The sequence below is a fragment of the Cryptomeria japonica genome, chromosome 3 (assembly GCF_030272615.1).
Source record: "Cryptomeria japonica chromosome 3, Sugi_1.0, whole genome shotgun sequence".
NCBI lineage: Eukaryota > Viridiplantae > Streptophyta > Pinopsida > Cupressales > Cupressaceae > Cryptomeria > Cryptomeria japonica.
Window position 1 is genome coordinate 320,042,655 of NC_081407.1, and position 25,365 is coordinate 320,068,019.

General features: G+C 37.2%; 1 pseudogene; it reads left to right on the forward strand.

Annotated features, from left to right (window-relative positions):
• The first annotated feature begins 8,887 nt into the window (after positions 1-8,887).
• The window catches only part of LOC131035950 (mechanosensitive ion channel protein 3, chloroplastic-like), a 75,754-nt pseudogene continuing 59,276 nt past the window's right edge, over positions 8,888-25,365 (forward strand).

Sequence of the window (25,365 nt, forward strand, 5' to 3'; positions counted from 1 at the left end):
TCCACTTTACAATTCTATACCAACATATCATGAGTACATAAGTACTTAACAAATATTGATTCTAATGAAGAGATCTAGTTGCACTTGTGCCTCTACAAATCAATTTGAAACCTATATCATAATCTTCCAATAATTTATTTGATTCAAACTATTGTCTTCCAATAATCTATTTGATTCAAACTATTGCCAACTCTATCTTTGAATTACTATATCATAATATACATCTAAAAAACAAATACTATTATTATAGTGCTGCAAAGACAAGTATTGGCAAGTGGCACTTGCTATTTATAGATTTCCTTAAAAATACTAAATAAAATATAAAAATATTCAAAATACATAGCCACACTATTAGTTACGTCGAAGGTGTATTATACTCACAGAAAACTAAAAAAAAGTCTTATTATTCTTTTTTTTTTTTGATCGATAACAAGTTTAATATTTGTATTGATTGAAAGGAGAAAATTACATGCCTTCAATTGCTCCGCAACTTTTTCACTATCATAAGACTATATGGGGTCTCGCCCCTACAAAACTCAAAATGAAACCCAAGACAAAAAGACAACACCAGCTATGCCTACCACTAAGGTTACATTCCTTACATCAGTGAAAAACCACCAAAAAAACCAACGGCCTACTAACAAAAAATTCCTTGCTAAACCATCCTACTGGAACTAGCCAAGGGCCTCCTCCTTGGAGAAATTGGAGATGGCATGACTGGGTTCTTCATTGGACTGCGCCATCCCAACACTGGTCATGGTTCCCGGTTGTCCTCCTCGCAACTCGCTGTGTTCCTTGATTTCTGGGTTCTTCATTGGACTGCGCCATCCCAACACTGGTCATGGTTCCCGGTTGTCCTCCTCGCAACTCGCTGTGTTCCTTGATTTTTGCCATCTTCCGTGGGATTTGATGACGCACCTTCGACCGCCCATCCTCACCAATCGGAGCCTGTGATTGCACCGGGATCTGCTTGTCGCACAGTTTCGCCCACTCCGTCGGACCCATCTTCCGCACAAAGTCCAGCAGATCCCACCACCCTTTCCTTGCATCCTCCAATTGGGTTTCAACTAAGGGAGAGGCCAACTACACCACCAGAGGTTGCACTACATCATTCTGCCCGCCTAAGCGCCTCCACGACCCTTGCTTCATTCACAAACCCACACCAATCTCCGCATGTTCCACCAACTCCGCCAAGCCAACTGACCATTTTGGTCTCATAACTAGCGAGGCCATCTGCATCGCCTCCTCCCTTGAACTTCCCACCATTAGCGCCAGTGCCACAAATAGGGATGATACGTCCAAATTAGTTCGCGGGCGATAGTCAGTGTCCAGGAATTCGTCCCCAAACATCAAACAAACAACCTTCCAAAATTCTTTCTTGTCCACCCTAAATACATTCTCCAGTCGATGGCTTGAAATAGGGCCTTGAAAGGCAGGCATTTGGCCCAGAGTGAGCAGCGAGAAATTCACTTCCATCGTTCCCCTGCCACACAACTAAGAAACAACGCTCACAAAGGAAATTGCAATCCCTCTTCGAAATGCCAAAAACTGAGGACCATAATGTCACAACACGCTGCCACCTCATCCATTTATTACACCACATGCACCACCTCATACCGCACATCACCAACAAATCCAAAGTTCCATTCACTGTCATCATTGCACCTTCGTCGCCATTTTCTAGATACTTGCTACTATTGGAGTGTACTCAATCCACATAAGCCTTCCCCACCCTTCTACATGCATATCTAAAATGGGTTCACATATAGCTTTTCACAACTTCTCGGGTTCCCCTTTCATACTCAATGCTTCTTCATACAAATTCTAAGGGATCCAAATCCCTTAAGTCTTCTGATGCGGAGCATAATGAAAAACCCTTCAAGAACCCCAAATGAACATGGAGTTCCAATCTCAACACAACATCTTCACTTGCATTAGAGGCATAATCTGATCGTAACCATCATTATAAAATCCAGAACAATATTAATATCAACCAACCAATCCAATATCAAATCCATCATATCATTTTATAACCCCTTGAACATTAATCAAGACCAAAAATGCATTATGTTGTCCTGGTTAATGACAGTTTGATATACCCGTACTCAGTTATTAATAACTTTTGAACCTGAGAACATTTTGAAGATCGCTTCGGTGAAGCTATAGAAAACTAGGTTTCTAAAACCATATCAAAAATTGAGAACGATCCAACGGTTCATTTTAAAGTTATTCTCTTTGCACCGAGACCTTTTTGACTCTATCAAACACCAAATTTACAACAATTTCCAATGGTGAAATCAAAATATTTTAGTGAAACTCTCCACAAACCCCAATTTGGAGGGTTTTTTGACAGTTTTCTCCAAATCTTGCACAACTTGCTTCAAACTGATTGAAATTAAATGAAACCAAAGGGAAAACAAAGTTAACTCATGCCATTATCATATGAAATACATTTCCAATGGATACAAATGATTTTTCATAAAGAAAAACATGAATGATCAGACTGCAATACCCAGAAAACAATGTGGAGTGTGTAAAAACTTCAAATATTATTCATTTCCTTCCTCCAATATTACGCATACCCATTGGATTCGACCAAATGATGGTTTTTATAACCTCCACACATCCATATGGTAGTTACAACTACCCAAGACCAATTACATTCTTGGTTTGCAAATTTATAATGCAATTTGTGCTTGACAACATTTTTGACACAATTGACAATTTTGACATTTTGATAAATATGACCCCTAATCTTTGCTTGTGCACTTGAAATATATTTAGATGGACTCAAAACAAAATTTTACATCCTATTTACCCTTCCATGGGCATATTTGCACAATGTGACCTCCTAGACCATATTAGGACTCAAATACACATCTTGAACAAATGTCTTACAATGCTTCACAAAATGACTCAAAATACATTAAAATGACCATATAAACTCAAATATGAGTGAAATGATTCATGACATGATCTTTAACCTCCTGGTGTATGTTTTGGGTTAGGTGCTCCTGCACCATCTTCAAAGAAATTAAAATGTTCAGCCAAGGAACAATTTGCACCTACGTTCGAGAGCACATCAGCTTCTGCAATCACTTCCCTTGGAACATGCGATACTTTAAAGTCCTCGAACCCATTCAGGAGGTCATGTATTCTTCCGATATGTTTATCCAGGTGCCAAGCATCCATCCTACCCCTATCGATGCCATTCACCACTATCTGGGAGTCCCCTTCAAGGTGTAGTTTTTTCACCTCCAATTTTTTCACCACGAGAATTGCTTCAATTGCCGCCTGACGCTCAGCTTCATTGTTAGTGCTATCCACCAATCTCTTTGCTCCAAATGCTAAAATACTACCTTTCTTATCTCGAGCAATGACCCCTGCACCGAAGATCCCGGGATTCCCCCTGGATGCCCTGTCAAAGTTGATTTTGATCCATCCCCTGTCTGGCAGCATCCACACATGACTTTTTTCAACAGCCCTAGGAGGATAAGCCCTCAAAAGCCCATTAGCAGGCCTAAACTTGATCAAAGGTCAGCCCACTAGGATACCAACATCAAACTGAGTGAATGGGGTCTTCGACAAATTTACGTGGCAAGCAACATTAGAGATTAATTTTGAAATTGCCCTCTCCAATCTGATTAGAAATCGCTCCATGGGTTATGCTTTATCCTCGAAGAGTCGTCGATTCCATTCTTTCCAAACTTCCCACATTACTGTTGATGGCATGACCTTCCAAATTGTAGCGAAAGTTGAAGAATTGTTCAAAACCGGCCACGATTCCAACCAATCTCTCAGGTTCCCTGCCAACAACCCTTTCCAACTCAGGCTCTGCAACTTGAATCACCATGCTTCCTGGGTAAATTCGCATCCCAAAAGAAGATGGTCCACATATTCCTCCTCCTTTTTACAAATCACACAATGGAAGGGACCCACAAACCCCATTCTTTTAAGTCTATCCTCGGTCAAAATACGACTATTACCTACCAGCCATGAGAACGCACCTGCTTTGGGCAGACAAGCATTGTTCCAACATATCTTTGCTTCCCAATCCACCTTCCTGACATCTTCCTCCAACAAGGCGTACCCAAACTTGACAAAATAAATTCCACTCTTCACACCACACCAAATGATTTCATCTTGCTCCCTGGAACCCATCACCTCTCTACTTGTTAGGATATTCCTCAACGTCCTTTGATCATCCTCCCCCAAATCCATATCGCTAGGATCCTTCCAAGTCATTCTCTGTCCCAGATTGAATGATTTTGGGACCAGAAAATCGCTCACTTTGTCTCCCCATTATTGGTTGGTCTTGTGAACAATCCGCGGAGGAACCTCAACATCCAAGGATGGGCATCCATCCCAATAATCCTGCCAAAAACTAGCCTTATGGCCATCTCCTATTCGCTATGTCAGGTGATTGGTAACCAGGTTTCTACAATTCATTTGAAAGTTCCAAAGGGCAGATCCTCTAGTGGGATTTTCAACCGTGAGTATTCTCTCCCTATCTTCATTGTCTAGGTACTTGGCTTGAAGAATTCGTACCCATCTCTGCTCCGACTTACTATACATCTGCCACACCAACTTAGCCCCCATAGCTTCATTGATTAACTTCCAGTCATGGAGCCCCGCACCACCACCCCCTTTCGGTTTGCAAACTCTATCCCAAGCCATTAAAGGAATTTTGTCATGATCCTGGTTACCATTCCACATGAATTTCCTCATTTTCTATTGAATGTTCTTGATGATCATACCTGGAAGTTTGAAGCAAGCCATGGAAAAAACTGGCATTGCTGAGATTACTGATTTCAACATTAAAATGCGATCGACCAACGTGAGCCATTTGCTTTTCCAACCCTCCATTTTTGCTTTACAACCATCAATTAGCCCTTTCCAAATCTTCGTCTTACTAGCTCCAGCAAAGAGTGGCGTACTAAGAAACTTCCCTGGGAGTTGTCCAATTCTGATGCCAAAGAGTCTGGCAATGACCCTCTGAGTGCCTACCTCAGTGTGAAAAAAGAATATCTTTGACTTTTGCCAATTGACATCCTGTCCAGTGGCCCAGCTAAATCTATCAAGAACTTGTTTCATCACCATTGCTTCTTGCATGAAAGCCACTCTGAAAAGGCAAGTATCGTCAACAAACTGAGAATGTGTAGTTGGTTCCACCCCTCTAGCAATCTCAATGCCTTTCCACATCCCCTGAGATTGCTTTCTTGCAATCAATCGACCTAATACTTCCACCAACAAGATGAATAGAAAGGGGGAGATGGGATCCCCTTGGCGGATACCCCGTGAGGTAGGAAAAAAACCTTAGGGGCTACCATTATCTAATATCGAAACATTGAACTGCATAATCATACTAGAAATCCACTTAATCCAACCATTATTGTAACCAAACTTAGCAAGCACAACCAATAGAAAGGACCTGTCAATTGTATCATAGGTTTTCTGGATGTCAAGCTTCAACACCATTCTTCTCCGTCTGCTCTTCATAGCCATGTGTATCGCCTCGTGAGCCACAATAATCCCATCAACAATGTTCCTCCCCAGGGTGAAGCCTCTCTGTTCGCAGGATATAAGTTTTTCCAGGATCAACTTTTGAAATGATTTTGTAAATAGTATTGCACAACGAGATTGGTCGGAATTCCTCAAAGCCCACCAGTTTATCTTTCTTTGGGATAAGTGCCACCAAAGTACTACTGAATTCTTCCAGGATAAATCCCTTGGTCCTGGACTCTTCAACCACCGCCAGCAACTCACCGCCTAACAAATCCCAAAAATACCGATAAAAGAAAGCTTGAAAGTCATTCGGGCCTGACGCTTTCTCCCCACCAAGACCAAAAACAGTTGCTTTCAGTTCCTTCAGAGAGACTGGCTTCTCAAGCATCCGGTTGTCCTCCCTAGAAACTAATTGTGGGATCACTGCCAAAAACTCCTCTTTCAATCTGACTTGATCAATCCCGCTCTTGTTCCATAAATTTCCAAAAAAATCAACAGCCTCCTGGTTAATCCGGTCAGAATCATCCGTCGAAGTTCCATCCTTCAGACGCAAAGATAAAATTCTATCAAGGCTTTTCTTAACCTTCACAGAACTATGGAAGAATTTTGTATTTCCATCTCCTACTCTAATCCAGTTCTCGTGCAATTTTTGCCTCCAAAAAATCTCTTTCCTTTGCAATACTTCCCCATATCTACTAAGAAGGTCTTTCTCCGTGAGGTAGTCCACCTCATCCATTCCCTCTACTAAGACTTTCGAGTTTAGAGCCCCCAGCTCTCCTTCAATCTTTTGTTTCTCTTCAAATATATTTCCAAATACAATCCTGTTTCAACATTTTAGTTTCTGTTTGATATAGCTTAACTTCTTAAAGAACTGAAAGGACAAGAATCCATCAACCACAGGGGCCTCCTTCCACCATTGAACAACCTGATCGTTGAAGCTTTGCTCCCTTAACCACATATTTTCCACCTTAAAAGGGCATCTGAGCAGAACTCCATCCTTCTACAAAACTAGTGAGACCGGGAAATGATTCGAGCTGGAGATTGCCAAAACTTCCGCCTGAAAAACAAGGGGAGCTAGGTTCCATTCCCCTGCCAAAAATAAAATGATATGATATAATAATAATAACAACAATGCATTCTTCATTAATTTTTTGGTATAAAAATATAATAATAATATGTTACTAAAGTTTTTTTTTTCCATTTTGTAAAGAGTTTAATGGAAATATTAAAATATAATATTAAGAATATATTAAAAAATAATATTCATATCTTAGTAATAATTTAATATTAATTACAATATCATAATATAATAATATAATTATTTTTATGTAGAATAATGATGATGCAATTTTAATATATTTTTTACTTTGATAAAAAAATCATAGAAATATAAAAATATATAATTATTTAGCATTACAAGCTTTTTTAGCTTTTATGAAAAATTTAATAGAAATATAAAAATATAATAATTTAAAATATTAAAATGTGCCCGTTAAGGGGCGTGACTGGTTCAAACTAGCAATGCTTGTCTTTCTAGTGAGGGGTGGGAGAGACCCTATGAGGGATGGTGGAAATTTAATTTTGACGGAGCCTCTAAGGGCAACACTGGATCATTTGGGGCAGGGGTTATTGTTCGAGATTGGAAGGGTGAGATGATAGCCTTAGGCCCTCAAAAGCTTGAAGAAGGCACAAATAACTTACCAGAAGCGTCAACAATGTCTTTTACTGTTAAAGGAGAGTTAAATTTTGAAGACTTTAGACAAGTTTTTTTTTGATGAGGAGTAAGGACTCTGCATCAATGAATGATGCACGCAGGTGAAGTATGAAAGGCAAGGCTGTGGTGTCCAAAGGCGGCGAGCATTTATATTAAGGTGATACATTTATTTTGGCTACAAAGAAGATAAAGTTTGTAATCAAGTATTTGTCCCATCATTCCTCGCAACTTGAAGGAGAAGATTATAGAGTTTTTTGACAGAGGGTTTTAGCGGTTCAGGGTGAAGAATGGAAGCGAATTTTACCTTGAAAAGCAAGAAACAACTTTGCCCTTTCTATGGGGATTTAACAATCCGAAGGCTCAACAAAATGTTTAAGTTTTCAGATGAACTATTGCCACAATGTGTGGCCATTGTTGTAGGGGATTCTTTCAACCTGATTCGGCACATGTATAAAACCTGTATGGATATTTACTCCTTGATAATGGCGTGGGGATTGGAAGTGGGAGAAAGTACAAGAACGACAAGGCGAGTTATGCATTGATTATCCATGATGATTTTTCAGGTGACATGGGAACTTTTCTGGAGTGGGCGGTGCTGAGTGTGGGTTTCGATGTGAGAGAAGGATTGGTGGAGGAGGAGCGTGGATGACAGAATGGGTTGATCCCATTTCTAAGGTGGCCGAGAGGTCTGTGTAAGGTGCATCGCAGTCTGGAGGCGAGGAGAGGATTGGATGCGTTAAAGTTGGTGGTAGAAATCAAAGAACTTGATGCAGTGATCGCGATTGCCAAAGCCGAAATGGAAGGGTCTGCGAGGTGAGTGCTTCGTCCGAGGAAATGCAAATAGGCAGAGGAGCGTAATTTCGAAGCGGATCTTGGTTTGATGCGAAAAGGAAGACAATGAGTTGGTTGCACTGTAGTTTATTTGGGATTTTTCTCTGTTATGGGTTATCTTTTGTGTTTGACGTATAGATGGACAAATTTAAGTGGTTGGCAGATATTTTTTTTGGTAGCGCTGCTGAAGTTTAGATTTGAGAGAATTTTGTAGTGTTCTTTTTTGAGAAAGAGGTCGTCCCTCTTTGAACTTTTGGTGATTATGATGGAAGTCTTTTGAATGTTATTATAAGACTTTTATGGATTATTAATAAAAAATAAATTATTACCGAATAAAAATAAAATAAAATATTAAAACGTAACAATCATATTATAATTAAATTTAATATAATTATTATCAATTATAATATCATAATATAATAATAATAATTAACTTTAATTATAATATAATAATTTTTAATAGAAAAATGAACAAAATATCTTTCGATATCTTCTAGAAATAAAACTAGATTCATTACCACCTATTTTGAACTCAACAACCTAACGGAACTATTAACACCATCGTAACTGACTAAACTAATTTTTTCAGAGACTAACTAATACGCACTTTTCACTTTATCATGAAAAGCAAATGTGCCCAACTAGTCAATCAACCGCGTCGCCACGTCTCCTGCACAGTCCTCAAAAACCTATAAATATCTGTGTTATTTGCCGTACAAAGGTCTGAAATTTCTAAGAAAAAACCAGGTTTGCGTAGAGTCCGGTCATATAAAAATACACGTGTTTATTGATGCCACACGTTTTAGTCGGTAAACTTCTATCATAAGCTAACAATTCGTCTGTGTCGTGGGGGCTACCACTTTACCGTTTTCGAGTAAACACCCCTTGAACATCGCCTAAGAATATACACCACAAGTGGATAAAGACGAACTCGATGCTTATTCGTTTCTATTTTAAATCCGCACGAAACCTCTGAAACCCTCCGTCTCCCAGACATTATAAAATAAGAAAAGAAAGTAGCAGTGAAAGTAACGGGAAAGTGTTATCAGCCGAACGACCTGGTTTGGATCTCATCGTGGTTTGCCTGTAAAGCCTTCGCAGATTTTTTCCCAGGGAAATCGGTGAGTTGTGCTCTTTGTTCTGACTCCGAATTTGTTAATTTTGGTTTAAATTTGGCTAGGAAATTGCATGCTAGACATGAGTTTTCATTACGACGGAAACTGACAATCATATAGATTTTTTGTTTTAGTGAGAACAGTAAGCATTCTATTATTTTATTTAGTAATCAGCTGTAGAGATAATCAATTTTCTTTTACAAAGAGCTAAGGGCTGAGGGGCATTTATTCTGTCAAATTTACCAGGGATTTGAATCAGGCCTCCTTTTTTATATTGTGGGGTCAAATTTAGCTATATTCGAACTTTGGTTGGCTCTTTCTGATTAAAATATTTACTAGTACACAACAGCCACATGATTCAGTCGTTCAAATTTGAATGATTTAAATTTTTTTTTTTGGTGAAGTTTTTTTTGATATATGTTCAAGTAGTTTGGAAGCTTTTTTGAATGTACTTGTACTTCATTTTCTTGATTTTCCGTGCTTTACGTTCTAGTAATTAGGAGGTGTTTCATTTTGTTAAATCTCTTTTTATCTTTGAAAGTTTCATGGTTTATGTTCAAGTAATTGAAAGGCACTTCCAATTGGGCCACACAGTCTCGTTGCTGTGTAAGTGCTGTTCTCCTTCAATAGAACATTTTTCCATATAACTGTAACGTGATACTGCTATGGTTGGTTTACAATCCTCAGGTTTTCATTCTCATTGAATATAAATCTGAACAATGGAAAAACACTCAATTTCCACATCTAGTAGGTGTCTTCTTACCATGGTTGGATCTGAATCTATAGAAATTCATACATAATCAATAAGAATCTAGAGTATTTGAAAAACACTTGGACTTTGCACATACCATGTACTTGTTGTTAAGTGTCACGCTGCTATTGTCAGTTTTGAATCCATAAACGTTCATGGTTTATTGATGTAAATCTGACTAACTGGAGACCATTTATGCCCAAATCAATTACTGCTTAACTGGCACATTAATATGGTTGGTCCCATGCTTATAGATATTCATCATTAATAAAAATAAATTTGACTAATTGGAAAGGTGTCGAACTACTATTCTTGGTTCTCGGTCCATAGATATTCATGATCATCTTCCAGGTTTCCCTTTTCATGTGATGTACAGACACAAATTGTTTGGGTTCTCTGCAGAAGACAAGCCTTTAATATCATCAACCTATAAATTGTGATAGATTGCCCCACATCGAAATCAGGTTTTTGAAGTTATTTATTTTGACTCCAGGTTTATAGCTGTTGGTGACGGATGGTTCAAACATTATAACAATATTCAAATTTTGTCATGTGCATTGTTCTGGCCCTGGGTTCAAATGCTCATCTTTTCTTATGCTTATTATGTTTTTTTATACATGGTTTACATATAACAGCGTTTACCTATGAATATTCAATCAAAGGTTAGTTGAATTTGAGGTTTTAAAATTGTTATGCCTTTCTCTGTAAAAGGGAATGAAAATCGATTATGTTTTGGGATTGAACTAACAACCTGTAGCTATTAAATACCCTAAACTTTTCTGTTGATTCCCAAGAGAATTTCATATTGATTAGGAAAGAGAATATTCCAAGCTTGTGAATTTCGCAAACATACTCTGTTCTCTATGGAAAAGTCCTTATGTGAACCTAGGACCTGTCATTGGTATTTGCTGGGCATTCTTCCACTAAGCCTCCACCCATTCATATGTTCAAGTTCTTGTGGAGTTACTCAAATTTAGGACCTGTTGTTGGCATTTGATGGGCATTCTTCCACCAAGCTTCCACCTATTCATATGTTCAAGTTTTGATGGTGTGTGGATTGAATCTCCAAGATTTGGCTCAAGACTCAAACAGCTCGAGTGGCATACTTACCGTGATCTGATACCTTGTTTCAAGACATGGAGCGGATGGACTCAAACCTAGGAACACTTATGAGCACATAGGGGTTCTTTTCCACTGAGGAGTTGGCCCTGCACAGATTTTCGTTTTGTTGAAGTGTGAAGCGAACCTCCATATTAGTAAGCCATTGAAACCCCTATTTCTTTAAAGAGTTTTTAGCACAAGACAAAGGTGATAGCTCTATGGAAGCTTTTTGCAACAAGTGTAATCATAGGTAAATAGATAAAGTAATACTGTAATGAGTAATCATGTTTTGTGGGCTTCTGGACATGGTTTAATATTCCTTTATTAATGTAAGCTACCAACTGATTTCAAAGAGAAGATCTCTGACATGTTTTCTGATAAAATTTCTATTGAAATGTAATCACTTGACTGAAAGGTACTGTAGTAAGATGCTGCTTTTTTGCTGTGGACTTATTCAGACATTTGTGAATTTATAGTATATTTTTACTGAAATCTATTTTGCTACATGCACGTATCAAGACAGATGGTTTCTATGTTTTAGTTTGCATATAACCATCATTTTAGTGGCGACTTGAGATATAAGAACCACTTAAAATTTGACATTGTCACCCTTTAGGAAAAAGCAGTTATGTAGAGAAGAATTTGGATGTAGTGAAGCTTTTCACTTGTTCATGTATTTCCTAAGCTTGGTTTACCTTTGATCACAAATTGAACCTTTCCATGTTAGGTTCTTACTGCTTATGCAGGCAAAAGGTGTTTAGTGCTTATCTTGCTTCATTGATATCAGAAGCCTCAGGGTCGCTATAGTTCGAAAGCTTACAAAATATCAAAACATCAGTGATACTGATAGAATGCTCATAATAATTACTTTGAGATTGTTTAGTATTGTGAAATGAGTCTATTGGCTCTCAAGTGATTTATTATCTTATATAATCTAAAGAATTTAATTATTTAAGTGTAATGTCTATTGTCATCATTGAGCTATTTTTCTGAAATCTTTGATTATTTTATTTGGAAAAAGTTGAATGGTTTAGCTTTATATATGTTTATTAGTTGAAATCTTATAATGTCACCTTAAATATAAGTTTTGGTGTCACCAGGTTTTGGAAACTTACAATATTGCTGCTCCAAAGGATTTTGGAGAAGTCCAAGCATCTGAGATACCTCTTCATAACTTGTTTCTTCTTAAAGTCTTTCTCAATACGTGGAAAGAACTCAGCTGCTGTGATCTGATAAACATCATAGTTCTACTAAACTAATGATTCAATCAAATCGGTAGCAATGATGGCAACTGCGACTCATGTCCAATTTTTGCAGGTTTTAAAACCTTGCAAACATCCCAGAGGTTCTACGGGGTATAAGGTATATATGGGAGAGAAGAAATTTGCATTAAACCACAATCATGCTGTTATCTACGTTTTGTAAATTTTCAGTAAACCACAATCATGTTGTTTTCTATGTTTTGTTTTAAGAGGTTTCATTTGTTCATATTTTTACATATATTAGTACAAGATAGTTTGAGTTATATATGGGAGGGAAAGAATTTCATTAAACCACAACCTTGGTAGCATCTATATTTTATTTTCAAGAGGTATAATCTGTTAATTTTATTTCATTTTTTGTCACTACATCAAAATGAGGCAGCATAAAAGTATGCAAGTACCACAAACAATATTTGAATTTGATGGTCACTCTGTTCCATCAAGATAAGGTTCATTGTGTTTTGATTTTTGATTTTTCGAATTATGATTTATTTTCAACATTATCATAAATTGGAAAAACAGAAAGGTTGGTCTGTAGTGCAATCATAGTTTGAGTAGCTTAGTGTGCAATTCTAGTACATGTGTTAGGAGAATCTTGCACAGGCAAGTATTCAGCATAGTATTCTATTACTGTATATTCGGACAATATTGCACATGCAAGTATTCAGTATTGTGCAGTATTGATAAGTGGAGCCCTTTAAATCTTAGTCTGTGTCAGATCAGCTGCTGCAGCATTGGGGTTGTATTGTGAGTCTGAATATCTACAAACCTGTGCAATAATGTTTTATGTTGCAATCTCAGGTAAGTTGGAATAGACAAGCCCATAGAAAGAAAGAAATTATGTTAATGCCCACAGATGACTAAATGTAGGTGAATGGGACTAGAAGTTAGAGCGATAACAACAAAAAGTTCTAGGAACAGAGAACCCTAGAACAAAAAATAACAGTGTGATAGAGCAGTGTGTTGCACTATGAAATTGTGTCCTGATTTATGGAGTAATGGATCTACACTATCCTAATATGCACAAACTCTGCACATATACTTTTTCTTGTAACTCTTAATATTGAACTAGAGTTTGATCCTGATTCTTGAGTCAATTTCAGATTTGGAATCGTTGGAGTGGCATGTAATGTCCCCACTTTGAAATACAAGTTAATGGTAGATAATAATAATAAAATAAAAAATTAAAATATACAAGTATAATTAAATATAATTAAATTTTAATTAAGTTAATGAATGGTCAAAAGACATGAAATGAAAAGTTATAACTACCTCAAACATGAGATATAAAAGGGAGAGGAGAACCTCATTTGAGGGTGATAATTTGGAACTCAGAAGTGCAGATCTGATTTAAATGAGGAGCGCAGAACTGATTGTGAAAGGTTGTGTCCCTTTCAAAGGGCAGAAATAATGAAGAGTTGCACTCTTACAAAGGATGCTAATGGTGAAAGGGTGTGTCTCTTTACCAAAGGGCATGCATGATGAAAAGGTGTGACCTTGCCCTCAAAATGGAGGATATAAAAGTAGAAAGTCTCATTTGTGGAGGACATCCAAGGGAGATCAATTTGGAGAATATTTTATTATTCTCAAAGGGCAGCAATGAAGAGTGATGATTCATTTCTTATGAAGAGGTGTGACTTCCCACAAATGAAGATATAAAGAAGAGATTAATTCAATTGAGAAGGGGGAATTGGAGGAACCATCAATAAGATCAAAGAAGACAAGAAAGTCAATGAATCAATATCTAATATCAGAATTAATGAGGGTGAAAATTAGCAGACTTTGATATCTACAAGGGCAAGATTTAGGGCAATCACAAATGGGGGACATTACATGGAAAGGGGCTTTTGATCCATTGTTAGAAGTTTCTTTCAAATCTCTACTGTGTACTTAACTAGACCTAGGAAGAATTCTCTTGTATTCTGCCACACTTTAAGACATAAAATAATGCATAAGGCCTTCATATCTGAAGCTAAAAGATCAGATTCATCAAACAAATGATAATATTTGCAATAGTTTGATGAAGCCCAACTTTAACAAGACTCATCAATCTATGAGTACCAAACATGCGGTACTTGCTTCAGCCCATACAGGGCTTTTTTTAACTTGCATACATGGTCTCTCACCTATGCTCCTCAAACTCTCTAGGCTGATTTGTATACATTTCTTCCTTGTTATTGCTATTTAGAAAGGCTGTCTATACCTTCAATCGATCTAAAGACCAACCAAATTTAGATGTAAGAGACATAATTATTCCAATAGAAGTGTTTCTTGCAATTGGAGCAGAAGTCTCATCATAGTACTATTGCAACAAATCTAGCCTTGTACTTTTCTATATTCCCATCTGCATGCTTTACCCTACACAACCACTTGGAATCAACCATTAACTTTCCATTTGGTCTTGGCACAATCTCGCAATGATCATTTAGTATAAGGGAATTATATAGTATTATACCCCTCTACTATGGGGTCTTGCATGTAATGTCCCTACTTTGAAATATAATTTGATAATAATAATAAAATTAAAATACAAAAGAATAGAAGTAATAAAATAAAATTAAAATATAAAAGAATATAATTAATTAAATTTAATTAAGTTAATGAATGGTCAAAACACATGAAATGAAAAGTTGTGACTTCCTCAAAAATGAGATTTCAAAGGGAGAAGAGAACCTCATTTGAGGGGAGATAATTTGGGGAACGAGAAGTGCAGATCTGATTGTGAAAGGTTGTATCCCTTTCAAAAGGCAGAAATAATGAAGTGTTGCACTCTTTCAAAGGGTGGTAATTGTGAAAGGGTGTGCCTCTTGCCAAAGGGCATACATGATGAAGAGGTGTGACCTCTCCCTCACATTGAGAGATATAAAGGAAAGGAATCAAAAGGATCCAGTGAGATCACCGTCAATTAGATCATATCAAATCAGATCAGAATTGTTGTTAAGTTACATGCAGTAACATCCTTGCTCTTGGTATGCATGAGGATGTGCTTAATATATGATTCCTGATAATGTTCTTATGCAGAATTTAATAGTAATATTAATACAAATTGCAATATGCATGACAGTCATACTTAATTTTATATATATTCATAATACATGAGAAGTTAGTATACTTATAGTCTAAATCATGTTATTATTGTCAGTTTTTAAGAAGATGAGGACGAGATGTTCCAAAGAGGGGCAGTCTAAATTGAAGCAATAGGTTAAGTCCCAAGATAGGGTGTGGATCAGTGACCTGTAAGCCTTGAGGGTATAGACCCAATATAGGTAAGGGCTTGGATCTGTAAACTTTGAGGGAACCTATTGTATTTGGTCTCTAAGTGCTTTGGTAACATGCATAGACCCTTCTCCCTTAAAATTGAAGTAGTAGCAGGGTTTGATATCTATATTAAGAAATGTGAATAATGAAATTAATCATCTAATGAGGAAAATAAATAAGCACTTGTTAATAACAAATTGAAAAATATCAATCAATTTTAGTATATTGAAATAGATCAGGTAGGGGACATTACATTGCAACACTTGCTTTGAATTTGCTCTTGAAACTAGAAGGTTCTGCATGAATGATGGAAGCCATCAAAGAAACATAACTTAGAAACATCTCAGTTGAATCACTTACTTTGAAAGAAGTTTTACATGCTCCTTGTGATGTCCCTTCTTGGGATCTTCCAGATTTTTGCCCTAGAATAACAATTTCCACTAAGTTTAAGAAGGTAATACATCACCTAAGATATCTAAAGCATTAACATAAATGTCAAGATTTCATGTTAACACATGCATCCTTATAAACATCATTAATATATAATTCAAAGTACATTAATAGCATTAGTAATTATTCCAAAGCATATTCCCATAGTAACCATATTAGGAATTTGTTAGAAACGTTTGCAAACCGCAATCTCAAGGATTGTTGTATTGTATTATGAGAGCATGGGTGTATCATCATCCATCCACCTCGAGGTGCTATTCTTGGGAAGACCCTCAAGCTTTGGAGCACTCATATGCATCTTGGCCCATGAGTGCTGCATCTCAGGATGTACTTGAAATTTCCTCAAGCCTAGGAGCACTCATTTGCCTCCTGACCCACACGTATGGCAAGTTCTCGGTTGACTCCATTCCTTAGTCCACCTTGGAGGTTAACCATCCTCCTTGATCAAGCCTAGGAGCACTCATTCGTCTCCCAACCCACGATCATGGAAGGATCTTCAATCCATCCATCTCGAGGTGGCATGCTTGATAAGAAGCATGAAGATTGCTTTCCTTACCAAGCTTGAGAGCACTCATACTCCTCCCCGCCCACCAATGCTGCATCTTGGGGTGCCGTACTTGATGAAGGAATGGTTTGTTCTTCACCTTCGTGAAGTTGAAAGGCCAACTATCCTTTCTATTTGCATGCCATTTCTATAAATTCAAACCCGATTAGCTATATGAATTTGCTATTAATTTTTCTTAAAAGGAAATACAATCAAGCTACTATGAGCAATCACTCAATTTCTGCAAGGTTTATCTTTGTATCTATACATTTATAATCTATTTCTATCCTTAAACTTATCTCACAATATTTCATTGCTGATGATAGTATTTATCTCTGCCTTCGTATCTTAATTTTCCTTTTGTTTTTCTAGATTTCACTTGACATATGGATTTTTTTTTTTTTTTTTTGTTCGATAAAAGGCCGAGGCCAGAGAATTTTATTAATTTAAAAAATAGATAGATTTACATTTACACCTCCATTTGGTGTGGGGACTGGTAGGAAAGAATGAAGGGAAGAAAACCTCCGGTAGGACATATGGATTGTTGTTGAATGCATAGCAGGAAAAACCGTTTGGGGAATAAATCAGCAAACCAAAAGTATAAGTTTTTTTGAAAAAATAAGGAAAAAATTGGAAAAAAATTGAATTTCTTAAAAAACTTAAATTGTAGAAATAGAGTAAAAAACTACTACTTTTTTAAATTAAGGGCATTTCCATAGCATAGAGATATTGAGAGCAAATAAAATAGACAATATATCTCATGAATTCTAGAAAATAGACTTTTATTCATATCATTCATTACATTGCAAATAACATAACACATAGCATAAATAATAACTAGATAGTGATAGTTGACAAAATGCCAATTACAATATAGTTTGTGACTTGTACAAAGTCAACCTATAAACTAAGTACAAAGTTCCAAAAAATCAAATGTAGCCAATCACATGTTAGAGGGTAGGAAGTCTTGATGTTGAAGCTCCTCGGCAAGAGCCTCTCCTAATTTGCTCAATTTCATGAGGATTTAGGTTGGCCTTTGTTAGAATCTCAAAATCCTCAGGCTCAAGAAATTCATCATCATCAACAATCCACTTAGGTTTTGGATCAATCTCATCAAGGTCAATTGGCTTGTCGTCTTCAATAGTACCTATTTTTGTTCATTTATGAATTCAATTTTTTCTTCTAAGTGAATAACATAATAAATACAATTTCAACTACTAGTATATTAAAAGTCTAACCTTGAGCTTTGTTTAACTTCAAGCGATGATTGTGGTGAACAAACACCAAGTCATTCATCCGTTGTTGTGTTAGGTGGTTGCATTTCTTGGATTGTATGTGTTCAAAAACACTCCAAGTATGCACATAAGCATATGAGCTACATGGCTTGCTCAAAATGCGTTTCGCCATCCATCTAAGATTTTTAGTTTCATGACCAAAAAAATCCCATCATTGCATTGAAAAGTATATTAATCAGAGATGATATTATGTACGAATATCTTTAAATCTTAACACATTTAATGATCATGTCTACAAAAATAGAGAAACTGTCAAGTTTATAGAATCTACTGGTTGAAAGGTATTTTTGTCTTCTACAACAGCCTTCGAGGAAAGAAAACCCCTTGCTTGCTATGAGAATTTGCCAAGATCTAGAGGCAATAGAAAGCACAAAATAGAGAGACAAAGTAGATGATAGGAATAAATTGTATTCTATCAAGATGCAAAATATGATCAACTGGATCATTACAAGATGTTCAATGAATGCCCTTACAATCAATGTAGATGAGCCTGCTTATATAGGCAAGGCTATATGGATATGTGAGCACACAAACATGACATGTGGCTCAATAAGAAACAAGGGTAGATAGGAAATAGGTGTGGGTAGTTAGGAGAAACAATAAAATATTCCACATGAGGTGGATCACCCATAGAAGGTGGAATTATCACTTCACAATAAGTGGATATGATAGAGTAGTAACAAGATCAACACCATAAAAGGTGGAAATTCTCCTACACACACTATCCCAATGTGGCACAAACACCCAAGTGTCTCATACCCAAACTACTATGAATGCATTTCCTAAGTAAACATAAGTAAAGTGTAATAATATCCAAGATGAATAATTATTTACACCAACATCCCCCCTTAAGTGCAACTTAGGGGAATGCACTAAAGTCTACAATGCAACTAAGCAATGCAAGAGGGGTCCCGACTACGAGGCCATGTTAGGTACCCATGCACCAATGCAAATGCAATCTCCCATTAACAGAGAAAGAGAGAAAAACCCAATGGGAAAAAACTGCCCCCCCCAAAAGAGAGATGATGAAAGCACACAATGCTCTCAATGATGAATGAGAAGAACAAAACCTCATGTGAGGAAAAAGTCCCCCCCATAAGAGAGAAGAAGAGACCATGAAGCCCCCCTCAATGTCGAATCTCCTGCAAGGATGGTCCAATGATGTTGACCAAAATACCTCCCCATAAGAAAGAAAGAGAGCCGATGCTGCACCAATAATGTTAAAGTGTGACAAAACCAGGTGTTGACGTGTTTTTTAGGACAACGTCTAACACGAAATAAAGTTGCCTAACGGTCACTTCACTCTCTCTTGATCAAAGTGCGATTGCATGCTAAGATTGCAAGAAGTTCAAACAATAGACTCCAAGGTTCCTTCAATGCGCGGATGTGACTCAGTTGGCTGATGTGATTGCTGGTAATCCAAGGGGCCTTATGTTTGCATCATTCTTTCACTTCTTTGTTGTGGCTGGAACTCCATCATCGGATATGACAATTTTGCGATGCTGCTGCTTCGAACGGACTAAAATGAACTGAAAGAAAAGGGAAAGGGTTCAGAAGGATCTAAATCTACTCCTCAAGGCAGTGATAACAATGAATAGTGCTCTGGTGGACAAATTCCAAATAAACCAAGCTTTGCTTCGCCAAGATCAACTACAACTCCGCAAGAACCGGTGCAATCTTTTGGGGATGCTAGAGGATTTTCAAATCGAGAAAGTACATTTGAATACCCAAAAATGGCGCAATCCAAATGACTATCCACAATCGAACTCAACACAAATTTAGGGGGCTCAGACTAACTTTACACTGCAACTTACAATTAGCAAGATGCAAAAAGTATGAACCATGGAAATTCATCAAACACCATTACATTCTCCATTGAAATCAAAGCACTTTACTATTTCTAATCTAAGCGAGGAAGGTGAAACCATGCAAGTTTTGAAAAAATAATTGAAGTGGACACCATCAGAAACAATGTTTCACTATTATTTTCTCAAAAACTTATTGCAACAATTTCATATAAAGTTCCCCTCCTTTACAAATGAGGGGGGGGTCACCCCTAATAGAGGCTTCAAGCCCTGGCTACATGCAAAACCCTAATTAGGGTTTGCCCTAAAGATTCCCCACTCAAGGTGCAACAAGGTGGGAATCGGCAATTAATAACCCATCATGCCCATATACAATTAATTCAAAAGTACCCAAATAATATCCATTGCGTATTAAATGCACCACCTCCTTCAAATTCGCCCAATCATGCGTTGAACATTCATCCATGCAAAAATCACCCCATTATGTCATAAATGATCCATCATTTCCACATGCGGCGACTACATGCAAAAGGAATCTGCCATAAATTCAACATGCAATGACCGGGTCGCCATTTGGTCAAATATTCCGATAATGAATGCGCCACTCTACTGCCACATGTTCAATAGATCCTCGCCATGCAAGTGGACCTCGCTGTAGCATATTCACTCCTGCACATCTGGAATTGTTGGAGAGGGAAAATTCGATTCAGGAAGAATTTTTGTGAAGTCTCTTCAACTTTCCTTGCTCAGAGAAGGTTTTTCATCAATTCTGCACATTTCCTATTTTTTAGGAAAATTTCCAAATTAGGGTTCCACAGTCCAAGAGAGAGAGAATTCTCCTACGAATCCAAATCTGTAAAAAGTTTTGAAATTTGGATGTGATTTGATGCCCGGGAATGGATTTTTCAAATTTTTCCCCGGAGGGGAAATTTCTTGTTCAGTTCATCCCTAATTCCTTCCTTGCCTTAGAAATTTTATGTTCAATTCATCCTTGGGTGTATTTCTTCCTTGCTTGGAATTTTGTCTCGAAGGAAGGAATTTCCAATACTTAGCCAAATTTTCATCTTTCCTGGAATTCTGTCTTGAAGGAAGGAATTTCCAACACTTAGCCAAATTTTCATCTTTTTTGGAATTCTGTCCTGAAGGAAGGAATTTCCAACACTTAGCCAAATTTTCACCTTTTTCAGGAACTCTATCATGAAGGAAGGAATTTCCAACACTTAGTCAATTTTTCACCTTTCTTGAAATTATGTCCTGAAGGAAGGAATTTCCAACACTTAGTCAATTTTTCACCTTTCTTGAAATTATGTCCTGAAGGAAGGAATTTCCATTACTTTGTGAATTGTCCATGTCTCCTTTTCAACATCCCTATTTTTAGGGATCCTCCTAAAATTTAGGAGTCAGTTCATTGGATGGAGAATTCTGCCACGATTCCAAATCTATAAAATTTTCCACACTCTGTCGAGATTCGGTGTCTAAAAATAGCAAATTCAAAAAATTTGCCCGAGGGGAATTTTGTTTTTTTATTCCTCGACTCCTTGGATTCCATGCCTTAGGCAAAATTTCAATTTTTTAGCTTGGGCAGAATTTTTGTCATGTCCATGGATTTATGGATTTTTCCACTTGTGAATGCCTTCTTGAATTCAGTGCCCCAGCCCAGCCTTGGGCGCATTTTCACTTTGTCCATGGATTGACGGATTTTTCCACCTGTGAATGCCTTCTTGGTTTTGGCGCCCCAGTCCAGCCTTGGGTGCATTTTGGCTTTTTCCATGGATTGACAGATTTTTCCACTTGTGAATGGCATCTTGGTTTTGGTGCCCCAATCCAGCCTTGGGCACATTTTGGCTTTGTCCATGGATACATGGATTTTTTTCACAAGTTCCAGGCTCTTCGTCAGGATATAGATATGAAATATAACATTTAAGTATAAGTAAGATTCCACTTATACTTTAAGTTATATTTCACTTATATTGTCAGGATGTTTGAGAGTGGTTTCAGGTCCATAGGAATCATAATGCAAATTTTGGATTTTGGAAGATCTTCCAAATTTCCAGACTTAGTCAAATTTCAGGCCATTTTCGGATCAGGATGACATTGGTGGACTGATGTGAATTTTTGGACTTGGATGATTTTGCATGCTTTCCTCTTCTGGAATAGGAGTTCCAAACCTAACCATTTTTTTGACCCAAATTGTCTGCCTTCTGACTCTTCCGGATTTAGAAATGGTCTTCGAGAACGTTTAGTCTTCAGCGTCTTCAGAGATATTCAGCTTTCAGTGTTTTCCTGTGAAGATCCTGCCAAAAATAGATTTTCCCAAATAGTAAGTGTTTCAGAATGTCAAGGTTTGGGCAAAATAGGTCAGAAAAGCACTTACTAAAAATAGAAACTTATTAAAAATAGTAAGTTTAATTTTTGGCAAAATTAGACCAATTTGGGACTCAGTAAAATCCCTAAAAAATAGGAACTTTCTAAAAATAGAAAGTTGCTTCGTTTTGGCTCAAATTTTACTGGGAGGTTCCTTGAAGGGTCCTAATTCCGCTTGTATGTTTAGTTTTTCCAAAACCCTAACAGAAACCCCTAAAATCTAGGATAGAAGGTAAAACCCCTAAAATTCACAAAACGAGTCCCAGACTTAGCTGAATTCGCTCAAACAAAAAGAAGATTTAATCAATATGACCCCCAAACACTTGCAAAGCAAAGAGACTGACGAGACTGCTACGAAAAAGACCCAAAAAACAAAGCCAAAAGACCAAAAGGGCCTAAAAAGAAGGGGGTCTCCATTTGCAATGGGGCGATGTGTGAAAATGTCACAACACCAGGTACCAAGTCGATGACCATGAATCACTCGCTGCAACAAAATGAAGATCAAGCATGGAGACAACCTGCTTTGAGCATTATCTGGATACTCGTAAATGGCAGAAATATTGGTACAATCTAAGTTTCACGGGAGCCATGCACAAATGTGTACAATCTAAGTCTCACGGGAGCCATGCACAAATGTGTACAATCTAAGTCTCAATTGGAGCCATTGACCAAGTCTCACAAGGATATTCCTAATCTACGTGTACAAGAGGATTACATCAAATAGTCAACAATGACAAGATACAAAGAGGTGTGGCACTTTATGATAGTGCAAGTACAACATTGCTCATGCAAGAGCATACAACATGATAGTGCAAATCTGGAAACATGAAAATGATGCCACCAAGAAGCTTTGTAGAATATTGCAGGAAAAGACGCCTCCGATTGGGATGTGGCCAAGAGATATAAAGGAGCAAATCAACCCCCTCCCTTTATGTTGATTGGAAGCACTGCAAGACAGGTGTGAAGTGACAAGAAAAAAATTGTGTTCCCAATTTGACTTATTCCATGATATTTTTGTTTTTTAAAAGATTTTAAAATCTAAGAAAAACAATTATTATACCCCTCAAAAGAACTTTATTATTAAAAAATAAAGAAAAACATAAAAAAGGCAATTTTTTTGAAAATAAAAAAAACTTTAATAAAAATTATTAAAGGAAAAAAAAACTATAAAAGTTTATTTATTTAAAAAAAAAAAAACTTATTTGAAAAAAATAAGAATTTTTTTTTTTTTAATTAAAAAAAACTTAAAAAAAACAAAAACAAAACATTTTAACCCCCCCCTCATGGGAAGGGGCCCACAGAGCCCTGCGAGACCACCGCAGGTACTTTGCAATGACCTCCCCCCCCCCCCCCAATTTAGACTTAAAAAAAAAAAAAAAACCAATCAAAAAATGCCCCCCACCACCTAATAAAAATTAATTTTTTTTTTTTTTAAATATTTCGAAAATAAACAAAAAACGGAAAAAAAAAAAAATTGTTTCAGACTTATACTTGCAAGTTCGTATGGCGGGCCAGGAGGGGAAATTTTTTCAACTCGGGGTAAGGGAGGTCGATTTTGACGAATTGATAGTCGATCTTGGGATTTTTGGGCCTTCTGAGCGCAGCGCAATGGCGATGACGGATTTGGCCAAAAATGCTCCAAAATTGCAGATCGGTGCCAGGACAAGTCACCAACCTCCACCTTCAAACGACTCTAGATTTGGCCTCAGATGTCGAATTTGGACGAAACAAAAGGCGATTCTTAATTTCTCGAATCTCAATCCAATGGTGACCTCAGATTTGACCCAACAAGCTCCAATAATAACCTGCAATAGAAAGCTCCAAAATGCAAAACCCCAAATTTCTCTCAATTGGCAAACCAATGGCACTCTAATGGCTCTGATACCATGTGAGAATTTGCCAAGATCTAGAGGAAATGGAAAGCACAAAATAGAGAGACAAAATAGATGATAGGAATAAACTGTATTCTATCAAGATGCAAAATATGATCAACTGGATCATTGCAAGATGTTCAATGAATGCCTTTACAATCAATGTAGATGAGCCTGCTTATATAGGCAAGGCTATATGGATATGTGAGCACACAAACATGACATGTGGCTCAATAAGAAACAAGGGTAGGTAGGAAATAGGTGTGGGTAGGTAGGAGAAACAATAAAATATTCCACATGAGGTGGATAACCCACCGAAGGTGGAATTATCACTCCATAATAAGTGGATATGATAGAGTAGTAACAAGATCAACACCATAAAAGGTGGAAATTCTCCTACACACACTATCCCAATGTGGCACAAACACCCAAGTGTCTCATACCCAAAATACTATGAAATGCATTTCCTAAGTAAACTTAAGTAAAGTGTAATAATGTCGAAGATGAATAATTATTTACACAAACACTTGCTTGTACATTGACAACTCTGCAATAGCTGCACATGGTTGTTTTGGGTTCGGAAACATTTTCTCCATGCATATGAACAAGCCTTGTGTGACCTTGGCATCATCATGTCTGAATGAAGAGTTATAGAACAATGTTGGATTGAGATAGTATCCTACAACGTGGAGATGAGAATGCATCTGTCGATCCCATCTTCTATCAATTATATCGCATAATAGCATGTACCTATCTTTATTGTTTTCCATCCTACCGGTCATCGCCTCTTTGGCCCTATACATGGCCTCATACAGATATCCCATGGGGGATTTATCTCCATCCACAAGTCTCAAGACTTTTACTAGGGGCTCTAAAAATTTTACAACTTGCTTGACCACCTCCCAAAAAATTATTTAGTACTTGTACTCTGCCACTGCTATGATATCTGCTTGATTTACAAAGCCAGACTCCATCCACTCATTTGAAACAAAAATTCGTCTCAAATTCATTTTTTTGTTGGCAAAGGGTCTGTAGTGCAAGGAAGTGTGTTGCAAATCTTGTCACACCTGGTCGAACTAGTTCCTTGCCTGCTGTGAAAGAACACATCATACACAAACCCTCCTGTGAATATAAATGAATTTTGTGATAGTGCAAGTCTTTTGCAATACCTCCTTAACCCTTTCAAGTTTTCCAGTATCCTCTAGGGTAAGTTTAAGGTAGTGTGCTACACATGGGGTAAAAAACATAGAGGGGTATTTATCTGTCAACAGTCTCGTAGCAACAACACAAACAAGATAACAGTCTCGTAGCAACAACACAAACAAGATTGTTTCTAATAAACTGGACAACATTTTGCGGTCCTACATCTTTGACCACTATGTCATACATCCCAAATAATGCATCTGGTGGTTTGATTGTATATGGTGCATCCACTGATTTCAAAAATATCGTGCCAATATCACAAGAAACAAGAAAGTTGATTAGAGTCCGGTTTCTTC